Raw genomic sequence first — 22,706 nt, forward strand, 5'->3', positions numbered from 1 at the left:
CAGGAACTAAAGCTGGCTTTTAAAAATGGGTAAGCCTTAAATAAAGAGATAATGAAGATGAGCTGGTGGGGATATGCATCGGTGTATAGGAGTCAGTGAAGGGACCTCCCTTAATGGAGAAAAAGTACATATTAGACGCCAGTAGGAAAGAAATTTAGATTGGTGGGAATAAGAAGGGGGTCTCCATATGTCATTCCAGAATCTTCCAGGATAAAGACACCATGAGTTGAGTTTCACAAAATAATATAGATAAAGGAGAAGCTGGTATTAAAGACATTATTACAGTGAAGAAAGATAACTGGATTATGCCAGAAAGATACACAGGTAGATACCAGTGAACACTGAAATCATATACACTAAACGCTGATGAGTGAGTTAGTACTCAAAGTGTATACACTTGGCTTAATAATTTTATGATAATTTATAATTATTCTGTGTTATATTTAATAACATAATTACACTTATATAAATTTTGTCTTGTTTTGCTTCAGATAGTGATGACAGCAATACATTTTCCACATTCATATCCTCAATCATTCATCTATTTCTGAATGTTTGCTGGAAAACTGGTTTAAAAGAAAGGTGACTAGTCATTGGTATTGCTCAGACAGCTGTGGAAACCAATTACTGATGGCTGGCGTCCCACTTAGAACCTGTAGCCGTGAACCCGTGAGGAAGAGCTGAGGGATAGAGGGATAGGAAATACACTGCAGGCTCTTCTATTGCCCTTACAGACCTCATCTCCCGTCCTGAGTGATTCAACACTACTGACACGAACTCAAAGAGATCTTTTTAAAGGCAAAATTCAATTTTACATTTTTCTCTTTAAAATTACACAGCATGGTTTTAAATGGTTTTATGAATCTAAATTGTTTTAAATTCTAATGACAAAAGTTAGCAGCTTTATTGTATAGAAGATATTTACTAGTCACTGGATCAAATTAGGTCTTGGTTAAAAAACACTAAATATAGGATTTCCAAGCTATAGAAACCCATTTTAATCTCTTCTTTCTATCCAGATAAGTAATGATACAAATGTTTCAGTGTACAAATATTTAGGAAATCTAATATTCTCATTTCTTATAACCGATAATGTGTAAGATTCAATGTTTTGTATGTAAAACTCATCCTACCAAGCAGCTGCAATTCTGCTTGGATAAGCTTATATTATGATATCTGAGCAAATTTTGCTAACCCTGGGAGAGTAGATACTTTATAAAGACACATATTTTAGTTGTCTTATTAATACAGTAGATACTCAACAACTTAGAAATTTTGGTTTAGAATTAAGGTAAAGTTTGAAACCTGAAAACTACTTTGATTACATAATTTGCAGTTTAAGAATTTCAGAACTGAAAGCAGAAATAAGTTATGCTAACTATGATATCCACAGAAACAACCAATTAATAATTATTCTAAAAAGAGTCTATATTACTGGAATATGGGAAATACCCTTAGAGTATGGCAATTCTTATATTTGCTAGGAATCAAATGCTAAATTGAGAGCATATCAAGGGCATCTTGACTGATTTAGATGAATAACAGCTTGAGTGTATGTGTGTACGTACATGTGTGCGCACGTGCAGTAAGCTCTCTGTCATGGTCTTTGTTTCTTCAGGGATCTTCCTATTGAGTTTAAAAGAGAAGCTTGCATATTTGTTTTACTTCGATCCAGAAGATACGCACATAAAGAGTTCACTAGTCTGTATCTTATTCCAAAAGTTAAAAATCATTCTTTGATATGGAGTTGTTTATGTCAATATCTCATCTCCTGCTTTAGACCCAGATAGTTAGTAATTTGGATGCCTGTATCCAAAAACACATTAGAAAACTTTTTCAAAATGTATGCTTAAGACCTAGTATAATTTTTCAACATTTTTGTCTCCTAAAATTTTATTTCAGGAAGCACAAGCGACAACAACAAAAAAGATGAATAAACTGGATTTCAACAAAAACACATTTGTGCCTCAGAGAACATAAGTAAGTGAAAAGGCAACCCGCCAATGGAAGACCACAATTTCAAAACATATACCTAATAAAATATTTGAGTCCAGATCAACTAAAGAACTCTTACAACTTAATAAAAAGAAAACCCAAATAAAAAATTGACAAATGATCTAAAAAGAAATTTCTCAAAAGAAGATATATAAATAGCTAATAAGCACATGAAAAGACACTAAATAACATTAATCATTAGGAAAGCACAAGTAAAAACCACAATAAAAGGCCAGTTCACACTCACTAAGGTAGTAATAACCAAAAAGACAGATGAAAAGTGTTGGCAAGGAAGCAGAGAAATTACCACTCCATACATTGCTGATTGGAATGTATAATGGTCCAGCTGCTTTGGAAAATAGTCTGAGGTTTCTTCAAAATGTTAACATTATGTTACTATATGATCTGGCATTCTACTATTAGGTATATACCCAATGTGAACGAAAACATAACACAAACACTTGTACACAAACATTTTAGAGCATCATTATTCACAGTAACCAAAAAGTTGAAACAGCGGAACTATCCATAAACTGATGGAAGGATAAGTAAAATGTGATATATCCATATGAGGGAATATTATTCAGCAATAAAAATGAATTAAGTACTGATACATAATATAAAATTGATGAATCTTAAAAACCTCTTCCTAAGTGAAATAAATCAGTCACAAAACCCCATGTATTGGAAAATTCCATTTATATTTAAGTCCAGAATAGGCAGAGACATAGAGACAGAAAAATTAGTGGTTGCATGGGGCTAGGGCAGGAAAACTAGAGAAAATGGCAAGTGACTATGTAACTGCTAATGATGGGGACTTATTTTTGGTGCAATGGAATGTTCTAAAACTGACTGGATCATGGTGATGGTTTTATAACTGAATACATTAAAAATCATCAAACTGTACACTTGATATGAGTTAATTTTATGGTTTTCAATTTATATCAAAATAATTTTTAAAATTATTATAGGCTCTTATTATTGCTGCTCTGCCTTTTGCTACAACTTTCCTTCCTAATTGTAAGATAAAAGCCCATCATCTGGCTGGGTGCAGTGGCTCATGCCTGTAATCCCAGCAATCTGGGAGGCCAAGGCGGGAGGGTCACTTGAGGTCAGGAGTTTGAGACCAGCCTGGGCAACAGGGTGAAATCCCACCTATAATAAAAATATGAAAATTAGCCAGTCGTGACGGTACACACCTGTAATCCTGCCTACTTAGGAGGCTGAGGCAGGAGAATTGCTTGAACCTGGGAGGCAGAGGTTGCATTAAGCAGAGATCATGCCACTGTATACCAGTACGCCAGCCTCAGTGATGGAGTGAGACTGTCTTAAAAAAAAAAAAAAGAAAGAAAAGAAAAAAACAAAACTCCTCATTTTATCATTATTCTCACTAAGAGTGTAGGTAGTCTATACAAGCTACAGCAAAAACGATGTACAGAAGTAAAACTATGTATTCCAGTCTCACACGAGGAAACTTTCAGGCAAGGAAACATTTGCTTTTAATTTCTGTTGCCCATTAGAAAGGATTTCTCCCTTCCTTTTCTGCATACATGCATTTCCTCATAAAAGAACCACGCACACCCATAATGATTTTTCTTAAAAAAATTAAAACATTATATACAGGATATCAGAATCACAAGTACATTTTTTAAAAGAGTAGCTGTCTCTATTAGTAAATGTTCACATGTCACTTATAGTATAATATTACTATATAAATAGCATTGTCCTTATGCTTATGTTTAATAATGCTAATGGAATGGAAAATATATGAAAAAGCTCAAATTCATTATATTTTTATATTTTAAATGCCTTTTTGATAACTTTATGAATAAGAATGAAAGTTAGAAATATTTCTGTGTCTGTGATTTTGTTTTCTGATTCCCTATACATATTTTAAATCACAAGTTTAAATGTTGGCTAGCATAAATAGAAAAAATGCTGGGTGCTCCAGATGTTTTGTTTAACTTCACTGGATACATTATTCTAGTTTTCCTTTTTGCTTTGCTTTTCTTTTCACAGACCAGAACGTTAAACAAAGCCACACTAAAGGTCACTTTGATGTAGAAACCGCCAAATTTCCAGGGCTCTCTCTGTTCGTTTTATACATTTAAACCTTGAAATATTTAAAATTAGCTGAAATAAATGCTCAAATTTTAAATTTCCTAAAACACTTCAAATACTTCAGGCTAGGCTTGTCATTTGAAAAAATACTGAAGAGCCCATCTGAATAAAATTCATTTAACTTCACAGTACATCTGCCATTTAAAAACATTTTTTTTTTCTTCTGAACACAGCTTAATGAACCTTTAATTTACCTTTCATTCAGTATCCACTGAGGCTCATTAAAAGACAAAGTCTAAAGTCACTGCACTTAATTACAGTCATCATATGTTATTATGTATTATTACATAAAACCATATGCCAATTATCATGGGACTTGAACAGATATTGAAAAATTACAAAATCGCACACACATATCACTTGTACTAGAGACCTACATTTGAACAATATCTTTGCACATAAACAGTACCTTTAAAGTATTTGCGTTTGAGAGTGGATGCTTTATAGATTTCAAAACTATTTTATTTAGTATAACTGTGTCAATTATTCCCTAATTATGTCTAGATATTGGACTATATTCCAACTTATAATCAGAAACTTTCAAATGAACAGAATTATCATTATATTGAGTCATCAAAACATTTTGAGACCAAGTAATTTTTTAAGCATTTGACTTTTAGAAAGATGAGGTATGCAACAAGCCAGGATGTGTCCAGTATTTATTCATGAAATATTAGGGTGCGGTTGTCATTTTCCTAGTCCTGCTGTTGACAGTCAACCAACTTCCCTTTTTGCTCCATGCCTTCTGTGTTTTTCTTTATTCTTAATGCTGTGTTCAGACAGAAGAGTCTATATTATACTTTGCTATCAGAGTTATCTTTTAAAATTTAGCATATTTGATTTAGTCTCTGCCTCTTTTAAAAATGTCTTTAGACACTCATTTTTCTCTAGAATACAGTAAAAAAAAAAATTAGCATGAAATACAAGGTTTGGCAGAAGCAAGACCTGATATATCTTTCACATCTCATCTAATCTTTTGTTATGACATTTTAAATTTAAATTTTTAATTGTTTTGAAACAGAGTCTCAGTCTGTCACCTGGGCTGGAGTGCAGTGGCATAATCTCAGCTCACTGAAACTTCCACTTCCCAGGTTCAATCCATTCTCGTGCGTCAGCCTCCCAAATAGCTGGGATTATAGGCATGAGGTACCACACCTGGCTAACTTATGTATTTTTTGTAGAGACAGAGTTTCGCCATGTTGCCCAGGCTGGTCTTAAACTCCTGGCCTCAAGTGATCCGCCCACCTTGGCCTCCCAAAGTACTGGGATTACAAGAGTGAGCCATTCACTATGCCTGGTCTATTATAACATATTTTATACACACTAGTGAGTGCCTGTGTACCTACTGCCCCACTAATCTATATTTTTAGACATTTTAATTTTTTTTTCTATTTTATTATCTGTGAGTTTACAGTGAGTCTTTACAGTTACAATAATCCAGGTGGCAGTTGTGATACAATTTTACTTGTTTATGCATGTGTTAACTTGGTTATTATTCTGGACCTGACTAGACAACTTTAGTCCCTGAGGTTTCAAGTTATTGAACCACTTAAGGATCATTTTAGGAAGAATGAGAAGTCTTGTTTGTTGTTGAAAACCCTCCATTTATACCTTTTGGTTAGTTCAGGAAATGGTTAGCATCAAAACTTGCAGAATGGGCATCACTGGCTTGGAATAGAGTCCCAGAGACTAAAATGGAGCATTGTTTTAATAAAAATTACATCACTGTTTCATTAATAGCACAGAGGGTGATATTGCAGGGAGAAATACAGGTATTAATAACTCTGAGTAAAAAAGATTTAAATGAGTCATCCTCTGGATGTAAAATGTTTTAGGAAGAGCTTACTTTATTTTGTATTTTCCTTTTAATATATGAACAAGAGTGATATATAACAACAAAATAGGCTTTGCAAAAAGCAGACTAAAAGAGATCTTACAATAAGTATAAAATAAAAATTCTAAGTTTCTCTTTCTTAGAGATACACAAAATAATATCATACCTGACAATGGTGTCTTAAGTTCAGTGACAGCTTGACAGCCTCACCGCTTATATTTTGGACAAGTTGCTTAGCCACTCTGAAATTCAATTTTCTCATCTGAAAAATGGCAGTAACAATAAAACCCAGCTCATAGGCTTATTGCTAACATTATAGGAGGGAGGGCAGTGCTTGGCATATATTAGTGGTCAATAATGTTAACTGTCCCTGTTTCGTCCATTGTTTTATATGGAATTGCTTACATATCTCTCCAATTACCTACTTTATTTTTCATAAATACTTTTGTCTTTTTCCACTTTTCTACTCTCCTCCTCCTCCTCCTCATCTTCTCTCTCCTCCTTTTCTCTCTTATTATGAATAATATTTAATTAACGTAATAGTAGAAATAATAATGTATCAACCATCCACCCCTGGCAATCGTCCCTAGTACCACTGATCATCAGTCTACTCCCATGCACATTCCCATCCACTCTCTCCTCCCACTGAAAAAAAAAACCCTCAGACGTATCATTTTAAGTGTAGTTCTTTCAGTATGTAATTTTAAAAGATAACGACTTTTTAACATACCTACAATCTCATTATCCACCTAAAATAATTAACACTAACTCCCTAATATAGTCAAATATCAAGGGAATGTTTAAACCACAATTTTTTTCAATAAATAATACTTGATGTACTGCAGTGGCAAAGACTGGAAAGTTAATATATTTATTTCAATAAGAACACATGGACACAGGGAGGGGAGCACTACACACTGGGGTCTGTTGGGGGGAATGGGGGAGGGACAGTGAGGGGTGGGGAGTTGGGGAGAGATATCATTGGGAGAAATGCCAGATATAGGTGAAGGGGAGGAAGGCAGCAAACCACACTGCCATGTGTGTACCTATGCAACAATCTTGCATGTTCTTCACATGTACCCCAAAACCTAAAATGTAATAAAAAAATAAAAGCAAAAAGAAAAAAAATTCAATAACAATTTGAATAATTTTTTTATTTTACTGAATAAAAGGAGGAAATACAAAACAGCAGTACCCAGAATACTAGATTTTCTTAACTTTAGTGGATTATATTTACCAGCCAATAAGAATTTGGCTTTGAGAATATTTTTGATAAATAAAGTACATCTGGCCTAAAATAGCCGACATATCACCAAATACGTCCTCACATGTTAATAGCTTTGATTAGCGTCAAGTTAGATTGTGACATCTGAGAGATGTGAGTCAAAAGTTAAACACAGGTTAGTATTAGTCTAAAAAATCTAATCACATCTACTTCATCTTGTTCTTCAATGCATTTTCTAGAAATGTAACTTTTGGAAAATTCATTTATTAATTTAACAGTTATTGAGAACCTACTACGTGCTGCCAGTCACTTCTAAACATAGGCAGTAGAGCAGTTAAAAAAAAAAAAAAATCCCCACCGTTGTGGAACTCACTTCTAGTAGAATGGGGGAAACAAAAAACAAACAGGAAAATGTAATGTACACAGTGCATGAGGTGATGCATGGAAAAAAAGCCCTAAACAGATAGAAGTGGGGGACAAATTGCAGGGGAGGGGCTTGCAGTTTTAAATAAGTGGTGAAAGAAGTCCTAACTGAAGCTTTCATTTTATGACTACCATTCCATTCAAATTACTGTCTTTTATAAGGAAGAAAACAAACTAACAATAAAATAACGAGTATTCAGCTCGACGATAACCATTAGTTTCCATCCCATCCTCCTCTTGAGTAACAGTGAACGTAAACACCAAAATTCAGCTATAGGTCAAGCATGCTGCAAACGATTGAGTTGACATAAAACTGTAGAACTGACTTCAAATACATTCTTCACAATACTTCAGAATAAATAAAAATGTAATTCATGCCAGTAACAAGGTTAAAAAAATAACACTTGAACATTTTCACTTCAATTCCAACAAGTAATTGTATTAGTACAATGAGCCTAGGAAAAAGCCTCCTGTCTGATGTTCCCGGTAACCGTGGTAACCTCTTTTTAGCTATTGAATTACACTGTCTACATGACTAGTTAGTACATAACTTAGGATGGTGATTTAGAAGAGATACAGAGCTGCTCTGGGTATTCCCACCACGGATCTCGAAGTTGTAAGATCACCACTCTTGCAATCAGTTCTTTGTTACAGGACCAAATAAAACTTTTTTGAGGCAACTGCAATAACAAACAATATCAACTTTGATCCTGTTTAACTCTTTCAGATATAAAACAAACAAATCTGATATTAGCATTAGAAAAAAACTTACTATTCAAATAATGTCTCATTAATAACTGAGGACAGAAGGCAATTGTGCTATTCAATTTATACATTTGGCCTAAAATTTTTTTAATGATACTTAAAAACATCACTGAGCACCAACAACTTTGTGGCAAGGCTGGCCCATTCTAAACACTGAGTGTGGATGGGTGCAATACTTTAGGAACATGTATCAAAGTTCTTAAAATGTTTAGATTTACAGTTCACTTCTATAATCTAGCCTAAGACATTTTTAAAAATAGAACAAAATTGTGTGCATGCAAATTTTCATTGAAATTCTTCAGAGAAAAGCAGGTGACTTTTTTGCTTCTATAAATACTTATTAACTATCCCAATTTTCAATAATTATCCTAAGATATAGTTATACAGTAGAAAGAAAAGCAGTTGGGGACCTTTTTTTATTTCTTTTTAAATTTATTTTTATCTTCTTTTTTTTTTAATTATACTTTAAATTCTGGGGTACATGTGCAGATCTTGCAGGACTGTTACCATAGGTATACACATGCTATGGTGGTTTGCTGCCTCCATTCCCCCGTCACCTACATTATGTATTTCTCCTAATGTTATTCCTCCCCAACCTCCCTACCTTTTGATGATGCATGTAACAATACAAAGTCTAGTAGCAAAGTCTATTCAAGATGGATAAGCCACCCTCCATTTTAAGTTGCAAAGGTAATTCATACAATGATACAGATTCAAGAGAAGGAAAAGAATTCTTGTCAGGCATATTTAAAATAAGACTCTTCATTTTAGATATGACTAGATAATTTGACATGGCCTCAAATGTTCATATTATTTGATGCCTAATTTCTACCTTTTGAAAGTGGTTATTTGATGATCCCCATTTTCAGATAAGAAACCATGATTTGAAAGGTTATGTCACTTGCCTATGGCAGGTTGAGCACATCAATTTAGGATACATGACTCCCCAGTGCTAACCACAACATCAGTCTGTCCTTTTTTGTGTCAAGATTGTACAGCTCTTTCAGCAGTCCTGAATAGGAACTAATGTAAGGACTCCATGGCAAACTCTAGAGCTTATTTTGATGTTGTGGGCTTTATACTGCGACCATATTTTTTGAACCACAAAATGTGCATACATTCTGACAGGTTCAAATATGCTTATAGGGAAAAAAGATAGAATATGTGAAGCAGAAATAATCTTAGAAAAGACAGAATATATGACTGCCACACCATATAGTTGAAAACACAGCAGCTGATATGAAAAAATACCAGAAGTTCATATTGAAACTCTAGTGAGGACCAGACTTAAAAAGTCACTGGGGAATTAAGTAACCAGTTATGTCATCTCTTTTCATGTTTTTCATTGCTCAAACTTGCCTACAATTTTTTCTATTACCCTTTTGTTTCTGCTTCTCTCATTTTTCTTTCAATTGTTTTACAGTATCGTTTCCTTCAAACAAATACCCTAACCTGTTTTGCTACAAGGCATTGATGTCTGTGTCCATCTGGCCTGATAACATTCTGCATTTAACTGATACAACCAATTAATTGGGAAAGGTGCACACTCTCACACACCAAACTTATCAAGCCTGTTAGGCATGAGATAACATGTTTAAACTGATAACACTTTATACAGGAGTGTTACAAATGTGTTACTCTCTCCTAGACGTATGTTAAGGGTAATGCAAGTAAATATATAGGTACATGAAAACTGTATACACACAACTGACATAACGAAAAGAGAAGACAATGACTTTCACATTAACTGATAGCTGAATAGAAGCAAATGGAGACAACTTAGCAAAGTAGACTTTGAAAAGCCAATAAGGTTATGTTTCCAAAAATTCATGTAAAAGAATACGTGAACTATAACAGCACATATTTAAAATACCTTAGCATAGCCAGAAATTTAAAAAAAAAGCTGAAAAGCATTATTTATACTAAAACAAGTTAGACTCGATTTGTGGCATTCATTGGTATGCTTTATTTATTGACTGGGAACTTTAGGAGACACTTGCACTTACTTAGAAACTGAGTCAGTGTCTGTGGTTACCCCTGCAATGCACTAACTGGCACTCAAGTAACCTAAGAGGCTTCTTCCTAGCACTGTTGGAAATGAGAAGCCAGCTACGTCCTCAGCACAGGAAGTCATCATTTTCAGATACGTCTTCAACCTACTAACACAACACCTTCTTGGGTGACCTTTATTTTATAATACTGATATTGTATGTTTTAAAAAGGGCGTAGAGAAATAGGTCAACAAACTCACAAATGTCTTATAGGAAAGCACAGTTATTGCAAAAATTATTTACTTATATAAATAACATATGGTATACTATTAATACATATACTATGTACTCTTATTTTTCAAATAAATATTAGTGACAGTTAGATTAATAAATATGTATTTACTTTAAACTGGTACTGAATCCATACCAAAGCAATTAAATTCAAAGCAGTTCATCATGCTTTCTCAATCAACAAATATTAAAAGGTCAACTAACATAACATAAGTCTATAAGAAAGTATCTTCATATTTGACACGTTGGGATTCACTGTACCATGGCATAATTTTTATTTGACGGATAGTGACTCACTTTAAACACCTGAGGCAAACATAATGTGCTACACTTTAGTAATTATAATAAGGTTATCAATTTTTAAAAGCTAGCCACTTTACTTCATCAATGAGCTGAAGCAATACTAGAAGATTAGGAAGGCTTATCAGTTCAAGACACTTTGAGACAAGCCCAGCAGTTATACAATTAATTTTTAATGATTTCTACATCATCTAGGAGATTCTCATTATATGTAATAAAAGCTAGCCTAATAGTGTTTTAAAATTCCTTATTTCACTGAATCACCACAAAGTCTAATAATTCTATGTTCAAATCCTAATAATAAAAATTTATACTTTTGCAGAGAATTACATAAAATATCTAAGACAATATTTTGAACACTTATAAAGATTTTTTAATATACAGTTTTCGGAAGTCTCTCCTCCCCCAAACAATTAAAGCATAAGTGGCACACGGGGAATTTAAAAAACGTAAAATTGCTGGCAATTTTTTAAATGGTTGATCTAGTTTAGAGAAGCCTGGGCTCCCAATCGAATTTTGCATGGAAGATACCAAGGGCATACTTTTTCAAAGGTATTATGATTGCAAATTTTCTGTGTCCCATATGGTTACTCATTGAACTAAAATATAACTAGACCAATGTTTACAAACCAAGAAATCATAAATCTCGTCTCCAGGACTATTTTTTTCTTAAGCTTTCATTTTCATTTTCACTACAAGAGTTTGCTGTCGTTGATGCTAAAATTTTCACTTTATTACCAAGTGAACTTGATAACAATGACTAAATTAAACTTTCAGCTCATCCTCAGTCACAGAGAACCCCAAGAGACCTCCTCCCAAGTTTGGGAGAGGTAACACTGAATGAAAGGATCTCCTTATCTCTCACAACCTTCACAAATGCCTTTCTATTGAGGTGGTCTATCACTACATTCAATGTTTTGTTTTGAATTCTCCTGAGTCTTTGAATAATATTCATATACTTTAGAAAGTTCTGAAGTTTCTTCTCCTATTACCCTTTATTCCTATAAATTTTAAATTATTTCAAATAGTGTCCATCTATAACTTTTAAAAATCATCCATTGCTCCGAGGAGCAAGAGGTATAAAAGCACATTTTTTATACTATTTTTTTACACTTTTTTTATTCTATTGTTTTATTTTAGATTCAGAGATACATGTGCAGGTTTGTTACGTGGTTATATTACATGATGCTAAGGTTCTGGGTATGAAAGATTCCATCACCCAGATAGTGAATCTGGTACCCAAAAGGTAGTTTTTCAGCCTTTGCCCTACTTCCCTTTCCCCCCACTGTAGCAGTTCCTCGTGTCTGTCATTTCCATCTTTATGCCCAGAAGTACCCAATGTTTAGCTCCCACTTATAAATGAGAACATGTGGTATTTGGTTTTCTGTTCCTAACTTAATTCACTTAGGATTATGATCTCCAGCTCCATCCATATTGTTTCAAAGACTTGATTTCATTTTTCTTTTAGCTGCATTGTATTCCACAGTATATATGTACCACATTATCTTTATCCTATCTACCATTGATAGATACCTGGGTGGATTCTATGTCTTTGCTATTTTGAATGGTGCTGTGATGAGCATTCAAGTACCTGTGTCTTTTTGACAGAATAATTTACTTTCCTTTGGATCTATACCTACTAGGAATGGCTGGGTCAAACGGTAGAATGGTAGTTCTGTTTTTAGTTCTTTGAAACAGCTCCAGACTGCTTTCCACAGTAACTAAACTAATTTACATTCCCACCAACAGTGTATAAGCACTCCTTTTTCTCTGCAGCCCTGTAGCTTCTGCTATTTTTTGTCTTTTTAATAATAACTATTCTGACTAGTGTGAGATGGTATCTGATTGTAGTTTTATTTTACATCTCTCTGATAATCAATTTTGTTGAGAATTTTTTTAATATGTTTATTGGTCACTGGTATGTCTCATTTTGAGAAATGTCTGTATCCTTTGCCCACCTTTTAATGTTTTTTGAGGGTGATGTCTTTTATTTTTTCTTGTTAAGTTGTTTACGTTTCTTATGAAGTCTGGATATTAAACCTGTGTTGGATGCATAGTTTGCATATATATTCTCCCATTCTATAGGCTATTTGCTTACTCTGTTGACAGCTTCTTTTTTTTTTTTTGACGAGTCTCACTCTGTCACCAGGCTGGAGTGCAGTGGCACCATTTTGACTCACTGCAACCTCTGCCTCCCGGGTTCAAGTGATTTTCCTGCCTCAGCGTCTCAAGTAGCTGGGACTACAGGTGAGCACCACCATTCCTGGCTAGTTTTTGTATTTTTAGTAGAGATGGGGTTTCACCAAGTTGGCCAGGACGTTCTCGATCTCTTGACCTCATGATCCACCTGCCTCAGCCTCCCAAAGTGCTGGGATACAGGCGTGAGCCATTGCACCCAGCCTGCTGACAGCTTGTTTTGCTGTGCCAAAGCTCTTCAGTTAAATTAGGTCCTACTTGTCAATTTTTGTTTTTGTTATAATTGCTTTTGAGAACTTAGTCATAAATTATTTCCCAAGGTCCATGTCCATAATAGTGTTTCCTGTGTTTTTTTCTACGATTTTTATAGTTTGAGGTCTTATATTTAAATCTTTAAGATCTGCATTTTACAAGGTAAGATAACTCAGAACATTTCTATCTTGATCAAAAATAGGAGTTCACAACCTTAGCAATCTGAGGATTCTGTATTTAGTGTTTAGGCAATTAACTTTAAAAATCAAAGGGAAAATAATTAGATGGGCCTTGACATTTACAAAGATGTACAGAGTCCCTCCAAATTTCTTTTTAGTTTATTGATTCTTGGTTAAATGACAACATGGGTATCAAGAAAACTGTTGTCTCTGTTGTGGGCACACTAGATTGCCTACATGTGGGTTCACAAGAGACCTTTCCCCTGTTTTTAAATGATTGTAGCCAGATACTGAAAAACCTGACAAGGCCTTTAATAGAGGAAAGCATTAAGGATAATGTAGAGTGGATACACTTCCTTTCTGTCAGATTAAACTCTAAATGCAAGAGTTTGTTTTTCAAACAATATCTTCCAGGAAAAGCATCCGAACTAACCAAGAAACATTTCCACCTCACCATAAGCCATTCAGGGTAAGGGCATTCGTTTACCAGCCACCAGGGTTTTCCCTCTTTTCCAGTTACAAGCATTTGTGGTTGTTTCTTCTGCTGAAAAAGCAGGTACTGAGCATCTACTTCGCTGCAGTCTCAGTGCAAGGTGCTGGATAGGGCACTGAAGAGACGGTACCTGCCCTCATGGAACTCCCAGTTTGGTGTACCATTTAGATAAGCAACTACACACAGCACTGCATGATAGTGAAACGGGGGCCCAGGAGCACTCAAGAAAGCTGCCTAACCCAGGCTTGCAGGTTTAGGAAAGGCTCCTCAGAGAAGGTGACAGGTAATCAAACTGCTTCTATCCTCATAGTGGGTGCAATGCCATTTTTGCTTTGTGATTACTATCATTTGTGTCTTTCCCTGAAATGTGGATATCCTCTTATCAGCCTCTGTTTTCACACACCTAGGCCTGGAAAGTGGTGGAACGGCCATCCTGTTTCAGTGATTGCAGGGTGGCTACATTTCAGGATTTCCACTTTGAATACAGACACTGAAGGGGCTAAGTGGTGGAATCTGAAAGTGCATTCTGTTACACTGTTCCCTCTAACACATCCGTTAGCTTGTGTCTGGAGCTTCATAGCAATGTTAAGACCAAATACCGTTATGTGAGAGGGTCTCTGACCTTCTTGATTCAATCCTCTGTTTCTCTGTTGCTCACAGCTACATGGAAACTTACACAACTAAATTCAGAATCAGCTTTCAATTCACTCCACATTATTGATAAAAGGGGTAAGTTTTTCTCTGGTTCAGTGAACACAGTTTGTAACAGTGCAGTTTCCTGAATGTGCTTTTAAAGCTCATTGTGACTTCTGACTCTCTCTCTCTCTTTTTTTTTTCTCCATGACCTTTGACAAGGATTGCAGCCAGCTGCAGTGGAAGAGCTTACCATATGTTGAAAACTGTATTGACACCTGCTCTTACATTCCTTGTTTCAAACATAAACATGTGTCTCAAAGGACTTGAATTACACAGGCTTGGTTCTTTTCACTGGTGACAGAGAAGGGTCTGGTAGAGCATCATCCATTTAAACTGGGATTACTGTACCTTTTATGTCTTTTTGACGTGGTTTAACAAGATCATTAAATCTGGTCATAGCTATCTAATAAAGACTAACCCCTTGCAAACTCCATGTAGAATTGACTCACCTTGTTTTTAACTCTGCAAGAATCTAATATTAGGCATTAGCAGTTTAAGAGCAAGATTACAAAGCTCTGCAGAATACTGAAGATTATTTGTTTTCCCAGTAATTTATAGTAAGACTTCAGCAAGAGAGTCTTGACAACAATACAAGCACTAGGCGGTTAAGCATCTGCTACATGTGGGTCCATCAAGCAGTACAATGCCCAGGAGTTAAATAAATTACATAAGGTCTCAATAGCAGTGTCCCCGCCAGGATTCAAACTCAGCTCTGCCATCAAAGTCACCTGAATTTCCAGGTCTCCCAGCTGCCTTCATAGTGACTCTTCCTTCTTTTTAAGTGTTGGTTAGAAGACTTATAATTTTATTCTCACATTTTACTCTGATACATATTACTAATATATTTAATCATTGGAAATGAATTTTTAAATCAATAAGTGATTAGATGAAGTACTTTTCAAACTATATATTATTAAATCATATCTTAACGTAACAAAAAAGCTTCCTTCTACTTAAAGCCAAGCCCATTTAGTTGGAGTTTTGCTTTAAACCAAATCAATTTAGTGGGAGTTTTACAAAGAGCTCCACCAGGAAGGATTTCTATGCAGAGTTTTCACTGGCCCCTCCAGATCAGCTCCACCCTTCTTCAGCCTGCTTTGTTTCCAGAGAAATTCACATGTGTGAGCTACATCAGTAAGATCACTTCCACTCTGGCTGCTAGTTGGATTTGGCCGATGAGTGGCAAGAGTAAGAGATCACTGGAGGAGAATGAGGTCAGAGTGTTTGCTCCCCAAGCTTTCTCCTTAACACGTCACAGCAATTGTCCCTGTCCCTGACTGAAGGACACAGCTACTCCAGTAATGTCTTCTACCTTACTTTCTCCTTTCAGACTGTTTCATCTGCCCCTTGCCCTTTAGGACAGGACAGTCAAGGCTCCCTGAGGCACTTTTCCTAAACTTGCCTACGTCTTTACTCAACCAGATATACTGTTTCCTGACTGATACAATCCAAAATAAGTAACATATCCTGGACTCAGACCTTAGAGAAATGAGCATCACCACTTGATTTCTTAAGAAAGTACATGTTTGCACCTGTGGTCTTGGTTGTTTTGTTGTCGTCTTTTTTTTTCTTTTCCCCAAAATTAAACTATTTTCTTCACGGCAAATCGCTATCCTAACCCCAACACCACCACCATCTTCAAAACACAACTCCGTAAACTGATTTGCTGTTGACTCCTGCCTCTAAAGGGAGTCTATATAAGATCTAGGCAATGACGGGTTGAAGAGACTTGGTGTAAATTCCTGGGATGAACCTGGTTCCCGGCTATACAGGATTTCTGAACTTCGCATTGCTTTACCCATCATAGAATTTTGACTATTAAGTAACAGCTGAATTATCGCAATGTCACAGAGTAACTCAGCAGGATTTAGGATTATGAAAACATTTAGATCACTTATTAAACAGTATTTAAACAAATTATTTGAATAAATGTGTATGTAGTTGCTTAATATAGACAATTTTTAAGTGTTATTTTAAACTGCTAAAAAGCTTGAGGAACAAATCCTTTAAAAAATAGACTAGGCCGGATGCAATGGCTCCTGCCTGCAATGTCAGCACTTGAGGAGGCAGAGGCAGGAGCAGGGGTTGAGCCCAGGAGTTTGAAACTGGTCTGGGCAATGTAGAGAGATCCATCTCTACAAAAAAGAAAAGTAAAAAAATTAGTGGGGCCATCATGGCACATTTTGGTGGCCTCGTCTACTGGAGTGGCTAAGGCAGAGGATTGCCTGGGCACAGAAGGTGGAGGCTGCAGTGAGCTGTGATTGCAACACTTCATTCCAGCCTGGGTGACAGAGCAAGACCCTGTCTCATAAACAGTAAAATTAAAATAAACAGTTTACCTTTGCATTATAATTATCTCCTTTTCCTGAACTCTTACCTACAGGCTGACTTTCTCAAAACTGTATATTTACATCGTTTTCACAAACAAAAAACATAGCCAGCTCCATTTGACAAAAAAAGTGTAGAAAAAATATTTTAAGTATGAGATATATTTTTATCACAATGTTTACAAGTAAAAAATTTCTTTCGTAAATAAATCAAATTTTCCAGATTAAAATATGTATATGATAACTAAATAGTTCTTGCTAAATGATTGTTTGTGATTAAGCTTATAAAATCAAATGAAAAAATTAGCCTGTTATGGTTAAAGACAAATGGATCAATAGCATTTTCCTGCGCTAAATAACATAAATATATTTATAGTTCTATGATAGTAGTGATTCCTAACCACCACTTTGGAAGAAATAGCTGGGCATTTCAAATGTCACTCACAGTTGGAACACACACACACACACACACACACACACACACACACACACACACGGCCAAACTTCCCGCCCTACAAACAGGTTGGAGAGGCACTGATAACAATCATTATTACAAGTTAAGTGGTGTCACAAGCCCAAGTTCAAGTTTATCTTCTCAGCATCTAGCAAATAACTAGCTGAGCTAACAAGCTCCAAAAATAAGATTACCATAGAATGAGCAAAATATCAAGGTCTGTGACCTTGAGCTTCTTTCTCTATCAATAATCCTGTCAGGATGGCAGAAGTACGTTGTTTAGCCAAAATAAGCTCCTGCAGTTTTCTTCAAGATTAAGTTGCTGTCTCTATTACTTCACCCAAATATAATGCTGAGTTATAAAAGATCCAAAGCACTGGACATTTATCCTCTCTTCATTCCAGGTTAATCCACCATCACCTCTTTCCACTGTTCTAACAGTAATTAAGTGGGTTTTGTTCATGCTAAACAGAAAACAATGAAGACTCCTTTCCCCCTTTTCTTTCTTAAACTTACCAAGAAACTTCCAGGCTTCCCTTACACCTGTGATCCAGCTTTCCTGCCACCGTAACGAATGAGTTCCAGTTGTGGTTAAATCCCATCTGTTTGAATCCAGTTGGAGACTTCTATATTTACCCAAGCACATCTATGTACCTCCTTGAACGCAAGGCTTTCATTAGTACAACTTAGGAATAGCTAATACAGGCAAAATTACATGGGCATGAGCTCATGGATTTACTACAATATATAATTTTGTGGTTTATAACACTATATATATTTGCACAAGTAACCAGATGAAACTAAATAACTGATTTTATTCGTTATATTTGGAAAATGAATGGAAGACAAGATAAATCATCTAAGTTTCCTGAGACTGAGGAAAGATCTCAAGTTTAGACTTTTTTGATTCAAATTTGGGTACCACTGTATCCATCTCTCCGCTTACATTCTCCCTTCCCATCCGTGGAACAGTATAGGGAACGTGGTTTCTTTTGCCCTAACTCACTATAACCAGCCCTAGCAGAAGACCATAAAGTTGTGTATTTGAAGTGTTTGTGAATGAAGGCTTTAAACAAGAAACATACAACACATGTAACAGCAACAGGTATCTGTAATAGACAAAATATTTCCCTATTTAAAATTCCGTTGTAGATTTATTTTCTCATACTTTATTTTCACTAATAAAAGCAGCTGATCAAAATCCTGCTTATAAAATGTTTCCCTTGCTGCTTAAAATAATTATTGACTTATGAAAAGACCGCTAGCTTTTTCATCTGCACATGAACTAATTCCAGTTCATTTAGGCTTTTCTCGCTGGAAATCTTTTCTGGCATTTTAATGAGTGTTGTTGCCCTGCCCTACTCTTCTCTTAAATACCTCATATTCCAATTTTTTTAAAGAAAGAAAAATGGATAATGACTGCATGACTCTGTATAAAATTTCAAAAATACGCCTCTCTTAATAATATTTATTATTTATTTATTTATTTATTTTGAGACAGAATTTTGTTCTTGTCACCCAGGATGGAGTGCAATGGCACAATCTTGGCTCACCACAACCTCCACCTCCTAAGTTCAAGTGATTTTTTTTTTGCCTCAGCCTCCTGAGTAGCTTGGATTACAGGCATTAGCCACCATGCCTGGCTAATTTTGTATTTTCATTAGAGACAGGGGTTTCTCCATGTTGGTCAGGCTGGTCTCAAACTCCTGACCTCATGTGTTCCATCCACCTTGGCCTCTCAAAGTGCTGGGATTACAGGTGTGAGCACATGTTAAATATTCTGCAGAATTTCTTCAGAAGAAGAAATACTTGGGGTTTGGTATATTAAACTCCCCAGCCTGAAGAATTTCTTTGTAAACTAGCTGTCAGCTTGTGGTCTACCCTGACTCCCAGATCTTGTTCTACTATGTATACCTTGTAGCTAACACAGTGAAATAGCTAATATAGTATGGCTATTAACTTTAATTCCAAGATATGAAGGATCATTTTGAGTTATATTTGTAAAGTTAATTGTATAAATATTAACAATGTATAAATATTAATATAAATATTAACAATTGTATAAACATTAACAATGTTGAATATTAATAATTAAATACAACATACTATTAATACAATTAAGATTAATTTTAAAGAACTATTCAGATCAAAGGCATTAACTGAAAATATTTAAAACAATGCCTATCTGTCAAATATAGCATTTGCTATTTGTGGAATATGTGACAGATTCTTCACACTCTAATTTTTTTAGTAAGTGAAGCCTATAAAACAGAAATCATATCACAGCGTTTTAGGAACATGTGGATGAAATCACAAACTTTTCTTCCTTTCTTTCTCCAAGTGAAATAGGAAAGGGATTTTAATATATTGAACCCCAAGCAGTATTTCCCTTGCAGCCTATGATCACTTACTTCCATCTTTCTCTTGAAAAAAGAGTCTGTGAGTGCTTACTAAATACAGTCGGGGTTGGTTTTCTTGCTGCATGTCTTTGGGTTTTAATAATCTGAAACTAGCTTTTTTTTCCTCACTTCAAAGAGACGCCCACAATCTGCACGCGTTCATTTCGCTGCCACCCAGCTCTCAGTGACAGCTGACATCATGGGTTTCAGTGACCTGAAAAGCCCTGCTGGCCTCCACATGCTCAATGATTACCTGGCAGACAAGAGCTACATCAGGGGGTATGAGCCATCACTAGCAGATGTGGCAGTATTTGAAGCAGTCTCTGGCCCACTGCCTGCAAACTTGTGTCTTTCCACATGTTGGTATAATCACATCAAGTCTCATGAAAAGAAAAGGCCAGCCTGCCAGGCGTGAAGAAAGCTTTGGGCAAACATGTTCCTGCTAATGCAGAAGACACTATAGGAAGTGGAGCTATGGATAATGAAGATAATGATGACATTGATCTCCTGGGATCTGATGAGGAGGAGGAAAGTGAAGCAGCAAAGAGGCTCAAGGGAAGTATAGCTTGCCCAGAATCAATCAAAGAAAGCCAAAAAACGTGCACTTGTTGCTGTTTTTCATCCTCCTAGATGTGAAACTGTGGGATGATGTGGCAGACATGGCAAAACTAGAGGAATGTGTTAGAAGCATTCAGGCAGATGGCTGTCTGGGGCTCCTCTAAACTAGCTCTGATGGGATATGAAATTTTAAAACTTCAAATCCAGTGTGTAGTTGAAGATGATAAAGTTGGAACAGGTAAGCTGGAGAGGCAGGTCACTGCTTTTGAGGACTCTGTGCAGTCCATGGATGTGGCTGCTTTCCATAAGACCTAAAATTCACCCTAGATCATGGCACTTAAAATAAAAGCTTGAAAGAAAAAACAAATAAACACAGCTCAAAGTCTCCTATCGACATCTGTAAATAGCAATAAAACAATAATTATTTAGAGATAACAGAATATTTCATTTCCTTTGAAAAATTTGTGGGAAAAAAAGAGATGAATAAAAGATGTTTAAAGAAGAAAAAAATATAAGTACATATAGAAACAGGTAAAATACCTTTAAAAACTTTGACTTCACACAAAGTGTCATCATTTTATTTAAAGGTTAATAACAATATTTCTTGGGCCAAGCATTTCCAATATACCCCAAGAAGAAACTCATTATAAAGCAATGTCCCTGACAACTCCTTCGAAATTCACTATGAGAATTATACAAAGATACGTCATATTATTTTTCAGTCAAGATTAGTAGGTAGGAGGAAAAGGCAAAACTGAGCCATCTAATCTATTTACTATTTATTTTCACCAACGGCAGGATTAGGTTGAGACAGCCCAAGGAAAACAGCATAGGTCCTCATGTTAAGGATGCTGCTGAATGGTGATGCTCTAGCAGCCATAGATAAAATAGTTTAACAATCTGGTTAGACTCAGCCTTTCCTTAGACCTCACTTACTGTAATTCCTCCTCTTTTCTAAAGATGAGCTTACCAGCCTGCATGCAGATGTCTTGCTCCCACAGACACAGAGCATCTGCATGTGCTTCTTCTCTTCAGAAGGTTCTCTCTGCCTCCCTCCCCCAAAGCGTTGTCTAGGCAACCCCCAACTTATCATTCCTCCATATTCGGCAGATTAGGCCACTCAATTATGACATCTCATGGATGTACGTATGTTTACTTATTGTTTGGTAATATTTTGTTTTCATGATTCTTCGATGAATAGCTGCCTCCCTCAGTAGAATGAAGACTTGCTCATTGCCTATATTGAGTCACTAATATATCAGCCCAGGGCCCAGCTGAGGGCAAATAATCAATAAATATTTGACAAATGAATAAATTCAATGACTTAATCAGTAGATAGATGAATACTTAATTCAACCAAAAAATACTAGAATTGGTTGACATCTATGGATGATGGTTCTATCTCTAGATTTACTTTCATTTTCTTTTTTTTTCTTTTTTTTTTTTTTTTTGAGACGGAGTTTCGCTCTTGTTACCCAGGCTGGAGTGCAATGGCGCGATCTCGGCTCACCGCAACCTCCGCCTCCTGGGTTCAGGCAATTCTCCTGCCTCAGCCTTCTGAGTAGCTGGGATTACAAGCACGCACCACCATGCCCAGCTAATTTTTTTGTATTTTTAGTAGAGACGAGGTTTCACCTTGTTGACCAGGATGGTCTCGATCTCTTGAGCTCGTGATCCACCCGCCTTGGCCTCCCAAAGTGCTGGGATTACAGGCGTAAGCCACCACGCCCGGCCTATCTCTAGATTTAGAAAACGCCCGGTTTCCATATTTTGCCTAATGTTTTTCCCTTTACTTCAAACTAGCGGTAGCTAGAAAATGTTTACTAAATAGTAACCAAACTATTCAGTTGAGAAGCATTTTTCTCATAATAAGAATTTTACCAAACTGTCATTGAAAAAGAAATCATTGTTCTATTTAAATCAAATATGTCTAGAGTGCTAACAGGATTAGTAGCCTGTTCTCAGAGAACTTAATTAATTGGATGCATTTAATTATGGCACATAGAGTAATTTCAGTATTGGGTTTGGATAGTACTCTACAAACACTATTGACTACCTCTGACAAGAAAGTTAGCCTGAATGCCCGACGTGATGGCCTAGGGGTTAGAGGATTCTCAAACAATGTAGTAGTGACAGCTGTGAATGCAGTGGGGGGGATAACTTAGTGTCTCAATTATCTATGGAAAGTCTCCTTTAAGGTGAAGTCA

At 35.9% G+C, this 22,706-nt stretch overlaps 1 protein-coding gene and 1 pseudogene across 8 annotated transcripts in view; one reads left to right on the forward strand and one right to left on the reverse strand.

The window, feature by feature from the left end:
- Window positions 1-22,706, reverse strand: part of NAALADL2 (N-acetylated alpha-linked acidic dipeptidase like 2) — a 1,348,438-nt gene that overhangs the window by 714,187 nt on the left and 611,545 nt on the right. The window lies entirely within an intron of this gene.
- LOC116536502 lies at window positions 20,141-20,814 on the forward strand (annotated as a pseudogene).

The sequence above is a fragment of the Sapajus apella genome, unplaced genomic scaffold (genome assembly GCF_009761245.1).
Source record: "Sapajus apella isolate SASKATOON/1434 unplaced genomic scaffold, GSC_monkey_1.0 scaffold101, whole genome shotgun sequence".
In the NCBI taxonomy this organism is placed as follows: domain Eukaryota; kingdom Metazoa; phylum Chordata; class Mammalia; order Primates; family Cebidae; genus Sapajus; species Sapajus apella.